This window comes from Pleurodeles waltl, chromosome 2_2, assembly GCF_031143425.1.
Source record: "Pleurodeles waltl isolate 20211129_DDA chromosome 2_2, aPleWal1.hap1.20221129, whole genome shotgun sequence".
Classification (NCBI taxonomy): domain Eukaryota; kingdom Metazoa; phylum Chordata; class Amphibia; order Caudata; family Salamandridae; genus Pleurodeles; species Pleurodeles waltl.
In genome coordinates this window covers 1,150,577,833-1,150,590,000 of record NC_090439.1, presented here as the reverse complement: position 1 = coordinate 1,150,590,000, position 12,168 = coordinate 1,150,577,833, and positions in this window count along the sequence as shown.

Sequence of the window (12,168 nt, the reverse complement as noted above, 5' to 3'; positions counted from 1 at the left end):
AAAATTGTTTCACACAACCTACCTGTAAGTCCCCTTTATCTGGTAGGGCATGTAGGTTTAAAAACCCCAGTGGATTTAATGCACTTAGGTGTGCACTGCTGTGATATCTGCTGTCATTTTAAAGTTATTACTTTCTTTTCAGGATTTTTTAAAATGAAACTATGTCCAAATTTGACTTTGTAATTGAATGTACTTCCAAAGTAAAAAACTACTTTTTAGTACATATAAGTTACCCCTAAGGTCTACCCTAGAAGCCCAAAGGTTAGGGTGCCTTGTTATAAAAAGCATGGATATTATAAACTATGTTTTGTATGCCCTTGTGAGGGAAAAACAGAACACTTCCCAGGTAATTGTCATCAACCCTTGGACTGCACAAGAGAGAACTGCAGCCATAAGGACTGCAGCTGCACCTACGAATAAACCACTTTCCAACACCCACCAAACACTGACCACTTCCCTGAAGACAAATGGCTTGGACACTCATTTCAGTTTCCCTTCACCTGGAATCAACAAAAACAACCCACAAAACCCTTGTGAGAGGCATGTACTACTCTGAAATTAGCCAGGAGAAAAGAGAAGAGAAGACTATGGGCCTCATTTCAAGTTTGGCAGACAGGAAAGCCCATTTGCCAATCTCCCAACAGGGTTGCCACCGCCTTTGTGGTGACCTCTCAACCGGAGTTATTATGAGTTTCCGGGTAGGTCGGCAGGCGGAAATCTCAGTTTCCACCTACCCATCTAGAAGGAAGCAGGCTACAGCATTGTCTCCAGCTCGTAATCGTAAAATGGCGGTCAGACTGCCCCATCAGCAGCGGTCCTGACCGGCACACTCGTATTAAGGCCCTATGTGTAAGCCACCTCCTAAAGAACATGCCGTATTATCCTCATGCATATCCCACTTCCCCGTTGTTTGCTAGGTAATCATTGATACATGTTGTGATGATTGTGTGTAACATTGGGTGCTTAAGAGGACACATTCCATTAAGTCTTTCCTGCCCTTCATTTTTCTGTTTTCCTTTAATGAATGGTGCACATGATGAATCCATGGTCCTACAACACAGTTTGGCCCTGTTCCTTCATCGAGGTTCACAAGGCACCTATCTGTGAGTTAAATGATTCAATCTCACATTGGTGCAATGTGTCCCCAAAACGTGAGTAGCTTGGGTGCCTATGTTCTCTAACTGTCAACTAGCTGAGACAGTGACCAAGCCTCCATATTTTTGTTGTAAAGAGTGTGAGGAGAGGCCTCTTTTTGACATGGTTGGCCCCCACTTATTGTCTGGTATGTGATATAGCCTAGAAGTTGTTAGTGCCCAGGGCCCCTGCTAACAGGGATCCCTGGGCCAAAGCTCTTTCCCTAAACTGTTGTGATACACTGGTACAATTGGCAATACCTTTAGCTGCCAATATAAGACCCTAGTAAATGGTACCTAGGTAGCCAGGGCATGGGGTACTAAGGGTAAGCCCGTTAAGCACTGATTGTGATACCCTCTAGAGCCATGCATCCAGATGCACCCAGTCCTACCATTGTAGATTGAGGTGGTCATTCTGACTTCGACAATCTTTTCCTCAGACCGCCGAAGCCACGGGCGCCATATTATCAGTATTGGAGAATTTCCACCATAATTTGGGCGGAAATCATCCAGTAGTCGTGCTGGCGGTTTGAGGCACAGAGGTGGTTCCACTGCCAGCCCCGCCCCACCAAAAAGACTCAGCCCGCCATATTACAACCTGTAATACGGCCTGGAGGTGTCCTGATGGCGGGGCGCTGCCAGCGGTGGGAGCACCTCGTTGGACAAGGTAAGTGTCCTCCGCAAGTGGAGGGGGTAGGGTGAGTGAAACGTTGTGTGTGAGTGTGTATGCATGTCATGAATGGGGGAGGGAGAGGTAGTGTTTGTGTGTGCATGCATGTGTGTCTATGTGTAAATGTGGTGATGCGATGCATGTGTGGGTGAATGTGAATGTTGGGTCGAGGTGCGCATGTGCATGCAGGCAGACAGGGGTGGGGGTTGTGTGTGTATGTATGTTGAGGAATGGAGGGGTAGGGGGATGGAGTGTGTATGGGTGTCAATGGGGGAATGCAATCAGTGTGTGTATGAGGGGGTGTTATGAGTGCGTGTGTGTGTATGTGTGTATGGATTTGGATGGTGTTGCGTGTGTGTGTGTGTACACGTGAGTGTTGTGAGTGTGAGTGAGTGTCAGGGTGTGCATGTCTGTGGGTGCATGTGGGTGCGTACATGTATGTGGGGGCTTGAGGGGATCACTACTGGGGGCTGGGGTTGGGTGGTTACTGGGAGTTCGGGGAGGTGGGGGTGGAAATGTGGAAATGTTGTAAGGAAAGGGGATAGGGGCTCCTGAGTAGATGGGGAGGGGTGGGGGAGTTGTCTACTGGTGACAGGAATGCAAATTCCTGGTCTTCGGCCCACCAGGGATTGAATGACCACTGAGTGCTCTGGTGCAAATCAAAAACACAAACATTATACACTGCATGCACTATGGATAAGACACCCCTCTGCCAGACCTCCCAAGCCTTAGGCAGGGTACACCATATTGTATGTGAGGGCATAGCTGCATGAGGAATATGCCTCCACTGTGTCCTTGCTAAATATGGAACTTAGGGCCAGATGTAGTAAGCCGATTGCATGTCGCAAACTGCAAAAATCGCAGTTTGCGACATGCAAACTGCCGAACGCGATGCTCATTCCCAAATTGTGCGTCGGTACCGACTCGCAATTTGGGAATGCGACTCGCAAATAGGAAGGGGTGTTCCCCTCCTTTTTGCGACCGCATCGCAATTCAGAGTTGCTTTGTGACGGCGAATGCGGTCGCAAACCAACTCGCAGTTACCACCAGTGTCACACTGGTGGTAACTTATTCACAAAAGGGAAGGGGTCCCAATGGGACCCCTTCCCCTTTGTGAATGTCAAAAAAAATATTTTTTCAGAGCAGGCAGTGGTCCTATGACCACTGCCTACTCTGAAAAAAACAAAAACAAATGGTTTCGGTTTACTTTTCATTTTGCAACTCGTTTTCCTTTAAGGAAAACGGGCTGCAAAATGAAAAAAAAACTGCTTTATTTATAAAGCAGTCACAGACATGGAGGTCTGCTGGGTGCAGGGACTCGCTATGATGTCGCAAAATGCGACCCACCTCATGAATATTGATGAGGTGGGTCTTTGCGACCCCATAGCGAGTCGCAGAAGGTGTCTGAGACACCATTCTGCATCCAATTTTGCGACTTGCCAGAAAGACCGTGACCCACACCCTCGTCACGAGCCGCCTGGACTATGGCAACACCCTATTCGCAGGAACCACCGCTAAACTCCAGAAACGTCTGCAACGAATTCAAAACGCCTCCGCCCGCCTCATCCTCAACATACCCGCAACAGCCACATCTCCGCCCACCTGAGACACCTGCACTGGCTTCCCGTCAACAAAAGGATCACCTTCCGACTCCTCACCCACGCACACAAAGCCCTCCACAACAAAGGACCCGAATACCTCAACCGCCGCCTCAGCTTCTACACACCCACTTGTCCTCTTCGCTCCACCAACCTCGCTCTCGCCGCCGTCCCTCGCATCTGCCGCACCACGGCGGGTGGGAGGTCCTTCTCCTACCTGGCAGCCAAGACATGGAACTCCCTCCCCACCATCCTCAGGACCACCCAGGACCACTCCGCTTTCCGGAGACTACTCAAGACCTGGCTCTTCGAGCAGCAGTAACCCCCTCCCCCTAGTGCCTTGAGACCCGCACCGGTGAGTAGCGCGCTTTATAAATGTTTATGATTTGATTTGATTTACTACATGCTCTCATGTAGAAACATAAGAGTGTAGGTAAGGATTTTAGACACACTATTGTGATAAAATGGGCGTACTCTTCTTGTTTTTAACTTTCCTGGTCACTGCTGTAATAATGCTGTGTTCTATTATCCTCATAATCACAATTCATGCTTTTTTCTATAGATCACAGTTGTTTCAATAAAAACCTATTGAAAAAAGTTCCTGCTTTTCTTTAGTTTTTACATGTATGAGACTTGTATAACTGAGAGAAAGAGGTATGATCTGTTCCACCACAACTTCCCTGAGGAGTCCGAGTGTCATGCAATAGACTGCCACAAATCACTCTTACCTTTGATAATGGTGAGGTGCTGGTAGCTAGCCGGAAGGGTTAGGCTGATAGCTGTCACACCGTGTGGGATCAGAGTCAGCCCCCATACTCAGTGGTGCTGCCACCCAGAATCCATCAGTGTTGTTACTATTACAGGAGTCTACAACACCCTCACATTAATTAGGTAGTGCCTGACAAACTCCATGCTCTTTCAGAAGTTGCTTGATATATTGAGTTTCATCCGTGAACGTTCTACCACGTCAGAATTCTCAGCGCCCTTCCATTCAAAACGTGCTATGATTTCTGACCAAAGCATACCACAGGTCGCACCATTCTACCCACCTACGTCAGGCCTTTTTTCCATTTCTGCCACAAATGTTTTCCTGCCCAGAGCTGTGAGGTCATTTCCCGAAAGGAGTATTACTATGGTGTCCGCATGGCCCCATGCTACCAACGCCATGTCCACTGTCGGCAACAACTGCACCGGTTTCAGACCAGGCTTTTCCAGCCATACCAACTTTATTTTCTTTAGCCATATTTCTTTACGTCATTTCTTTGCATTTGCCCAACGCTGGGTCCTTGAATTGTACAAGTGCCACATGAACCAAACTACACTTCTGGAGGTCGCTGCCTCTGTAAGGAGAGTAAACCATCAATGCTATAGCAACTGTCAGGCCTGAGCTTCCATCCGGACATAGGCTATCATTACAACCCTGGCGGTTGGTGATAAAGCGGCGGTAATTACCGCCAACAGGCTGGCGGTAAAAAAAATTGAATCATGACCATGGCGGAAACTGCCAACACAGACAGCCACTTTAACATTCTGACTGCCACGGCGGTAGCAACAAACACAGCGGGGGTCACTGCCAACAGACAGGCGGAAGACAATGTACCGCCCACACTATTACAAGGCACCGATCTGCCAGCTTTTCCGGGGTGGTACCAACGCCATCAAAAGTACAGCGTAAACAGTACTTGGAATAGAAACCACTCACCTCTCGACACCCAACGAGGAACCAGGACACCATAGAGCCCGAGTTACAGGTGTTACCACTGTTGGTTTACCTCCTCTTCTACCAGGAACATCAAAGACGGCGGCGACGACCATGGTGAGTACTGCACCTAGCACACAGGGGAAAGGGGGAGGAAAAAAAGAGTGACACAGACACGCAACATGCAACACCCCCGACCCCCACCCCAAACAACATACACATAAGCACCTGCAGCAACATTACATTTATTCCCCGTAACCCCCTGGAAGAACGCAAGGACCAAATGAAATTATTGTAACAAGTGTAATCATCGAAAATCCAGATAGGCCAACATAACTTTAAAAGATCAGTATCTACAAATATTTACAGCAAGTACACAAGTCCGGATACTGTTCCATTACATGTCCGTGGACCAGTGGTCCCAAAAAGCATGGGCGAAGCCCACACATGACACCTGCCTCAAAACGGAGAGAACACTGCAGGGGCATCAGGTCGAAAAAAACACAGGCACCTCAGGGGGAAGGGGAGGGAGGGCACCTCAGCCGGATGATGGGACAACGCTACTGCTCCACGAGGAGTCTCCATGCCCACTGCTTGGTCCTGGGGAGTGCAAAGCCACAGTCTATCAAGTCTCTCAAGTGGGTGGTTTGCCCACTGATTGGTCTTGGAGGGAGTGCAAAGCCACAGTCTCTCAAGTGGGTGGTTTGCTCACTGATTGGTCCTGGGGAGTGCAAAGCCACAGTCTCTCAAGTCTCTCAAGTGGGTGGTTTGCCCACTGATTGGTCCTGGGGAGTGCAAAGCCACAGTCTCTCTAGTGGATGTGTTCTCCAGTGGTTCTGGAGGGGGCTTTGTGCCCAGAGTTCTTCATCCTGCCAAGGACTGGGGTAGTGGATGCTGTTCTCCACTGGTTATGGAGGGGGCTTTGTGACCAGAGTGCTGCACCTGAGGTGTGGCAGTTCCCATTCCCTCACCTGGGTGTCTGAGTCATGATATTTTCTGGGAACAGGTAGCATGATACTCTATGGAGGCAGAGACATACTGCACCCTGCAGCGACTTAGCCTGCCAACTGCTGGTACTGCCAATGCTGGTTGTGGTGCCTCATGTAGTGTGTGCAGGGTCCAGGGCTTCTGCTGCAGCCTTGGATGACTGCCCACTGGGGATGATGCTGATGTTGGCTGTAGTGGCAGTAGCTGGGCACGTTGCGGGGCAGGTGGTGGTGTCTGCGGTGGTGTCTGCAGCGGAGATGCTGCCTGTGGTGCAGGTGTCAGCACCTATGGAGGGAGACAGCAGGACGTCTCCTGCAGCCTCGGAGAGCTGCCTACTGGGGATGATGCCGGGGACTGTAGCAGAGGCAGCAAACGTGCAGGTAGCGGTGCAGGTGGTGGTGGCCACTGCCGTACAGGTTGCTGTTCTATCTTGCAGAAGGGGTGACACCAGTCCCTCACCCGGAGGCTCCGTGCCCAGTGCTGTCTTCCCTTTGGCCTTGTGTCCCTTCCCTACCTTGGAAGTCACTGCTGGGACCTTGGCACTGTCCTCTTTTGTCTTGGAAGAGGCCTTGCTGGGTGGTTTGTGTGGCTTTTCTCTACGGCATGTGGGCCCCTTCTTCACCTTGGCAGGTGGCGGAATAGGATGATCCTTGGCCTCACTATGTGCACACTGGCAGCCCTGATGGGTGACGCCCACGATGTTACTGGACTTGCAGGGACCACAGTGCTCAAGGATTTTGTGGCTAAGGTGCTGGGTTGGGATCTGGGCATCCTGGCCCTAGAAAAAGGATGAGGGAGGTGTAGGGAAGAGGTCAATGGAAGCTAGGAAACATTTTTTAGACACACTGGGATGGGAAGATGGAGGAGGTTTGGGAGTGGAGGAAGAGGTAGTGGTTGTAGGAAGTGTATGTCTGCTGAGTTTGGGTGAGGATGCATGGGCTGGAGGCTGTTGTGAGGTGGCTGGCTGTTGAGGGTGTGTGTGCCTGCGTTTGTATACTTTGGGAGGAGGGCTCACAGACACACTGGGAGAGGACACAGTGGACGTGTGCACGGTAGTGGGGGTGGTGATTGCACATGAGCGGTGTGTGGTGATGGGCGTGCTGTTGATGGAGGTAGTGTCTAAGGATGTAGTGCATGCAGGTGTGAGTGGAGACGAGACTTGGAGGGAGGTGGAGGGCGTGGAGGAGGGGGACACAGTGGAGGCAGTGGATGTTGGTGTGTCTGCATGGGTATCGTGCTTGTATGAGTGCCTGTGGGATGTGTGGTGCTTATGTTTGCCTGAGCCACTTTTGTGTGTTGATGAGTGTGCACGCTGGTCTGATGGTGTGCTTGGGATAGGCTGAGGTAGAGGGGATTGGGTCTGTGGAGTGGAAGTTGGAGGGGGGGAGGCTGGACACAGGGACAATGGCTGCCACCAGTGCTGAGGCCAGAGCCTGAAATGCTCTCTGTTGGGCTGCCACGCCAGAATGAATGCCCTCCAGGTATGGGCATTCCTGGATGGCATTCAAAATGGTTGACTGCCCAACAGTGAGAGATCTCAGGAGGTCAATAGCCTCCTCACTGAGAGCAGCAGGGCTGACTGGGGCAAGGTCTGAGGTGCCTGGGGAAGCGGGCACAGGAAACACACTGAGGGGCTGCTTGGAGGGCGGTGCTGGTAGGGGGGTGGCGGCTGTACCTGTTGTTGCGGTGAGCACAGAGGTGCCCGCCACCGCAAGGGAGCTCTCATCAGAGGAGGAGTCACTGATGCTGGTGTCTCCTCCTGTCCCTGTCGTGGAGCTCCCCTTGCCCTCCATCCCACTGGTGCCTTCAGACTCCATACATTCACTCTCCTGAGCCATGTGGGTTGCAGCTCCCTCCTGATCCAGTGCCAATGCTCCTCCACCAGATGATGCTAATGCACACAAGGACAGGGTGACAAAACAAAAAGGAGGGGGCGGAAACAGAGGAGACACATGGTCAATGCCAGCAACAACACCACAGTTGGCAGACACAACACACAGGGAGCAGCCCTACACACTAGGCCATGCACTAATTGTTCTTGGGAAAATCACCTGCTCATGGGGGACTGTGCATAAGCCCATTTGATGCACACCTGGAACCCACAGGAGCCTGACTAGGTGTAGATGGCCACTACCACTTTTGGGGTTGGAGTGCCACAGAGCCTGCCTAACAATGGACCTACCCTAGCAAGTTTGCCATGGCGTAGGGGAACCCAGAGCCCACTTCCCCCACCCAGACACCTCATACAGCGTGCATAGTCAGCTGAATGAGACTGTACTCACCCCGTGTGGCTACTGTGATGCCCTCAAGCGCCAATCCAACTCAGAATATGCCACCGCCAGGATCCGGTACATCAGGGGAGTTATGTTGCGACGGTCACCCCTTCCCCGTTGGGAGGCCATCCCCAGCTGGGCCTCCGCCGTCTTCTTGCTCCAGCGGCACAGGTCCTCCCATCTTTTGTGGCAGTGGGTGCTCCGTCTATGGTAGACCCCCAGGGTCCGCACTTCCTTGGCGATGGCACAACAAATACCTTTCTTCTGGTGGGCGCTGACCTAGAGGAAAAGTGAAGTAAGAATGGATTTTACTCCCCCGTTCGGTTCTTCTTACTCATTGGCCACAACTTCCCACCCTGGCCCAGAAACAAATACACTGACCATCCTCACATGCTGGCCTCAGCCCACCCCCTCGTATGTTTCATCCACCTCACTCTATACATTCATGTCCCATCCATCATGCTCACAGTGTACTCACCTGTTTGTCTGGAGGACCGTAGAGTAGCGTGTACTGGGGGAGGACCCCAGCCACCAGGTTGTCCAGCTCCTCTGGGTTGAAGGCAGGGGCCCATTCCCCAGACACTGTAGCCATTGTTGCTTCCAGACTCAGGTCACAGCAGCACTTGCAGTGTAGGTCCTCTCCTGTGAAAGACTTTTGATTACTTTTTCAGCACAAAACGAAGTGACTGCATTTACCAAGATGCATTGGGGCTAACCTTTTGCTTGAGTGTGAGGCAGTGTGCTCCCTTTTTTCTTTTTGTCCAATGACTGCTCCCTTGAGCTAACGAGCTGACGAGCTCTGGAGAGGCACCTGTGCGCCAGTGAGTGGTACATAAACCCGAGAAGACTTTTGGCGGCATTTCAAGCAACCCCACAGACTTGGCTGCTCTCTGCTGATGACGGGCTAAACCTAGAAACACGTGTCCAGAGATACACAGCACTTGCTGCACCTACTTAGGTGAAAGACTTTTGATTACTTTTTCAGCACAAAACGAAGTGACTGCATTTACCATGATGCATTGGGGCTAACCTTTTGCTTGAGTGTGAGGCAGTGTGCTCCCTTTTTTCTTTTTGTCCAATGACTGCTCCCTTCAGCTAACGAGCTGACGAGCTCTGGAGAGGCATCTGTGCTCCAGTGAGTGGTACATAAACCCGAGAAGACTTTTGGCGGCATTTCAAGCAACCCCACAGACTTGGCTGCTCTCTGCTGATGACGGGCTAAACCTAGAAACACGTGTCCAGAGATACACAGCACTTGCTGCACCTACTTAGGTGAAAGACTTTTGATTACTTTTTCAGCACAAAACGAAGTGACTGCATTTACCATGATGCATTGGGGCTAACCTTTTGCTTGAGTGTGAGGCAGTGTGCTCCCTTTTTTCTTTTTGTCCAATGACTGCTCCCTTGAGCTAACGAGCTGACGAGCTCTGGAGAGGCACCTGTGCGCCAGTGAGTGGTACATAAACCCGAGAAGACTTTTGGCGGCATTTCAAGCAACCCCACAGACTTGGCTGCTCTCTGCTGATGACGGGCTAAACCTAGAAACACGTGTCCAGAGATACACAGCACTTGCTGCACCTACTTAGGTGAAAGACTTTTGATTACTTTTTCAGCACAAAACGAAGTGACTGCATTTACCATGATGCATTGGGGCTAACCTTTTGCTTGAGTGTGAGGCAGTGTGCTCTCTTTTTTCTTTTTGTCCAATGACTGCTCCCTTGAGCTAACGAGCGGACGAGCTCTGGAGAGGCACCTGTGCGCCAGTGAGTGGTACATAAACCCGAGAAGACTTTTGGCGGCATTTCAAGCAACCCCACAGACTTGGCTGCTCTCTGCTGATGACGGGCTAAACCTAGAAACACGTGTCCAGAGATACACAGCACTTGCTGCACCTACTTAGGTGAAAGACTTTTGATTACTTTTTCAGCACAAAACGAAGTGACTGCATTTACCATGATGCATTGGGGCTAACCTTTTGCTTGAGTGTGAGGCAGTGTGCTCCCTTTTTTCTTTTTGTCCAATGACTGCTCCCTTCAGCTAACGAGCTGACGAGCTCTGGAGAGGCACCTGTGCGCCAGTGAGTGGTACATAAACCCGAGAAGACTTTTGGCGGCATTTCAAGCAACCCCACAGACTTGGCTGCTCTCTGCTGATGACGGGCTAAACCTAGAAACACGTGTCCAGAGATACACAGCACTTGCTGCACCTACTTAGGTGAAAGACTTTTGATTACTTTTTCAGCACAAAACGAAGTGACTGCATTTACCATGATGCATTGGGGCTAACCTTTTGCTTGAGTGTGAGGCAGTGTGCTCCCTTTTTTCTTTTTGTCCAGATAGAATATGGTGGTTATGTCGCAGCGGTGCGTACCGTCACTTCCGGCGTACACTGTCTTTGGTTCCTGGAACCCATAGGGCCCAATTATAACCACTGCTGAATTGTGCGGTGGTCTTCGTCCGCCTACCGCGACTCTGCACAATGCCAGCGCAGTTATCTCATTTCCCCTTGTCCATCTTTACAGGTCAGGCAGGTGCCATTTCAGGGGGGCACATGGCAGGGCACCTAACTGCGTCACAGCACTTTTGGGCAGGAATACAGAGAGACAGCGCCATACACCGATTATATTGCAATTGTTCAAAACACCCCTGTGCAAGCTAAGTGGTGCATGACCCTCTGCTCGCCCTTCTCCTCCATAAGGCAAATCCGCTAGGGCAGATGATGAGATGGCGTCATCATCCGGTATACAGACCCCTGGTGGACCTGTCGACAATGGAAGACAGACACATCATTATTACCTACAGACTTGATTGTGCCACAATCCATGAACTGTGTGCCCAGTTGGAGCCAGACCTGATTTCAGCCATCTGCCATCCCACAGGAATCCCCCATCTAGTGCAGGTTCTGTCTGTACTCCATTTCCTGGGCAGTGGGTCCTTTCAAACAACAGTGGCCATGGAATCAGGGATGTCACAGCCAATGTTCTCTAACATACTGTCCAGAGTGCTGTCTGCCCTGGTGAAACACATGCGCAGCTACATTGTTTTCCCTCAGGTGGAGGATTTGCTCACAGTGAAAGGTGACTTCTATGCCCTGGGACATATCCCCAATATCATTGGTGCCATTGATGTTACACATGTGGCATTTGCCCCCCCCCCCGCAGGAATGGACAGGTGTACAGAAACCGCAAAAGCTACCATTCCATGAATTTGCAGATAGTGTGTTTGGCAGACCAGCACATCTCCCACGTGAATGCCAAGTATCCTGGCTCAGTGCATGACGCTTACATTTTGAGGAATAGCAGCATCCCATATGTGATGGGGCAACACCGTGTGTGGTTAATAGGAGAGTCCAAGGTCACAACACTGTTTGAATAGGTGTCTGGGTATGGGAGAGTCCCTAAGGGTTGGTGTGTGTCTAACAGTTGTCCCTCGATATTTGCAGGTGACTCTGGTTACCACAACCTGTCATGGCTACTGACCCCAGTGAGGAATCCCAGGACAAGGGCAGAGGAATGCTACAATGAGGCACATGGGTGACCTAGGAGGATTATTGAGCGGACTTTCAGCCTCCTGAAGGCCAGGTTCAGGTGCCTCCATCTTACAGGTAGCTCCCTATACTACTCACCGAAGAAGGTGTGCCAGATAATCGTGGCATGCTGTATGTTGCACAACCTGGCTTTGGGACGCCAGGTGCCTTTTTGTAGGAGGCTGGCCTGGCTTATAGTGGGCACCTGATGGTACTTACATCTTGTGCCAGGTCCAGTTATGCTTTATTAGTAGATTAGTAGTGTTCTAGCAGCTTAGACTGA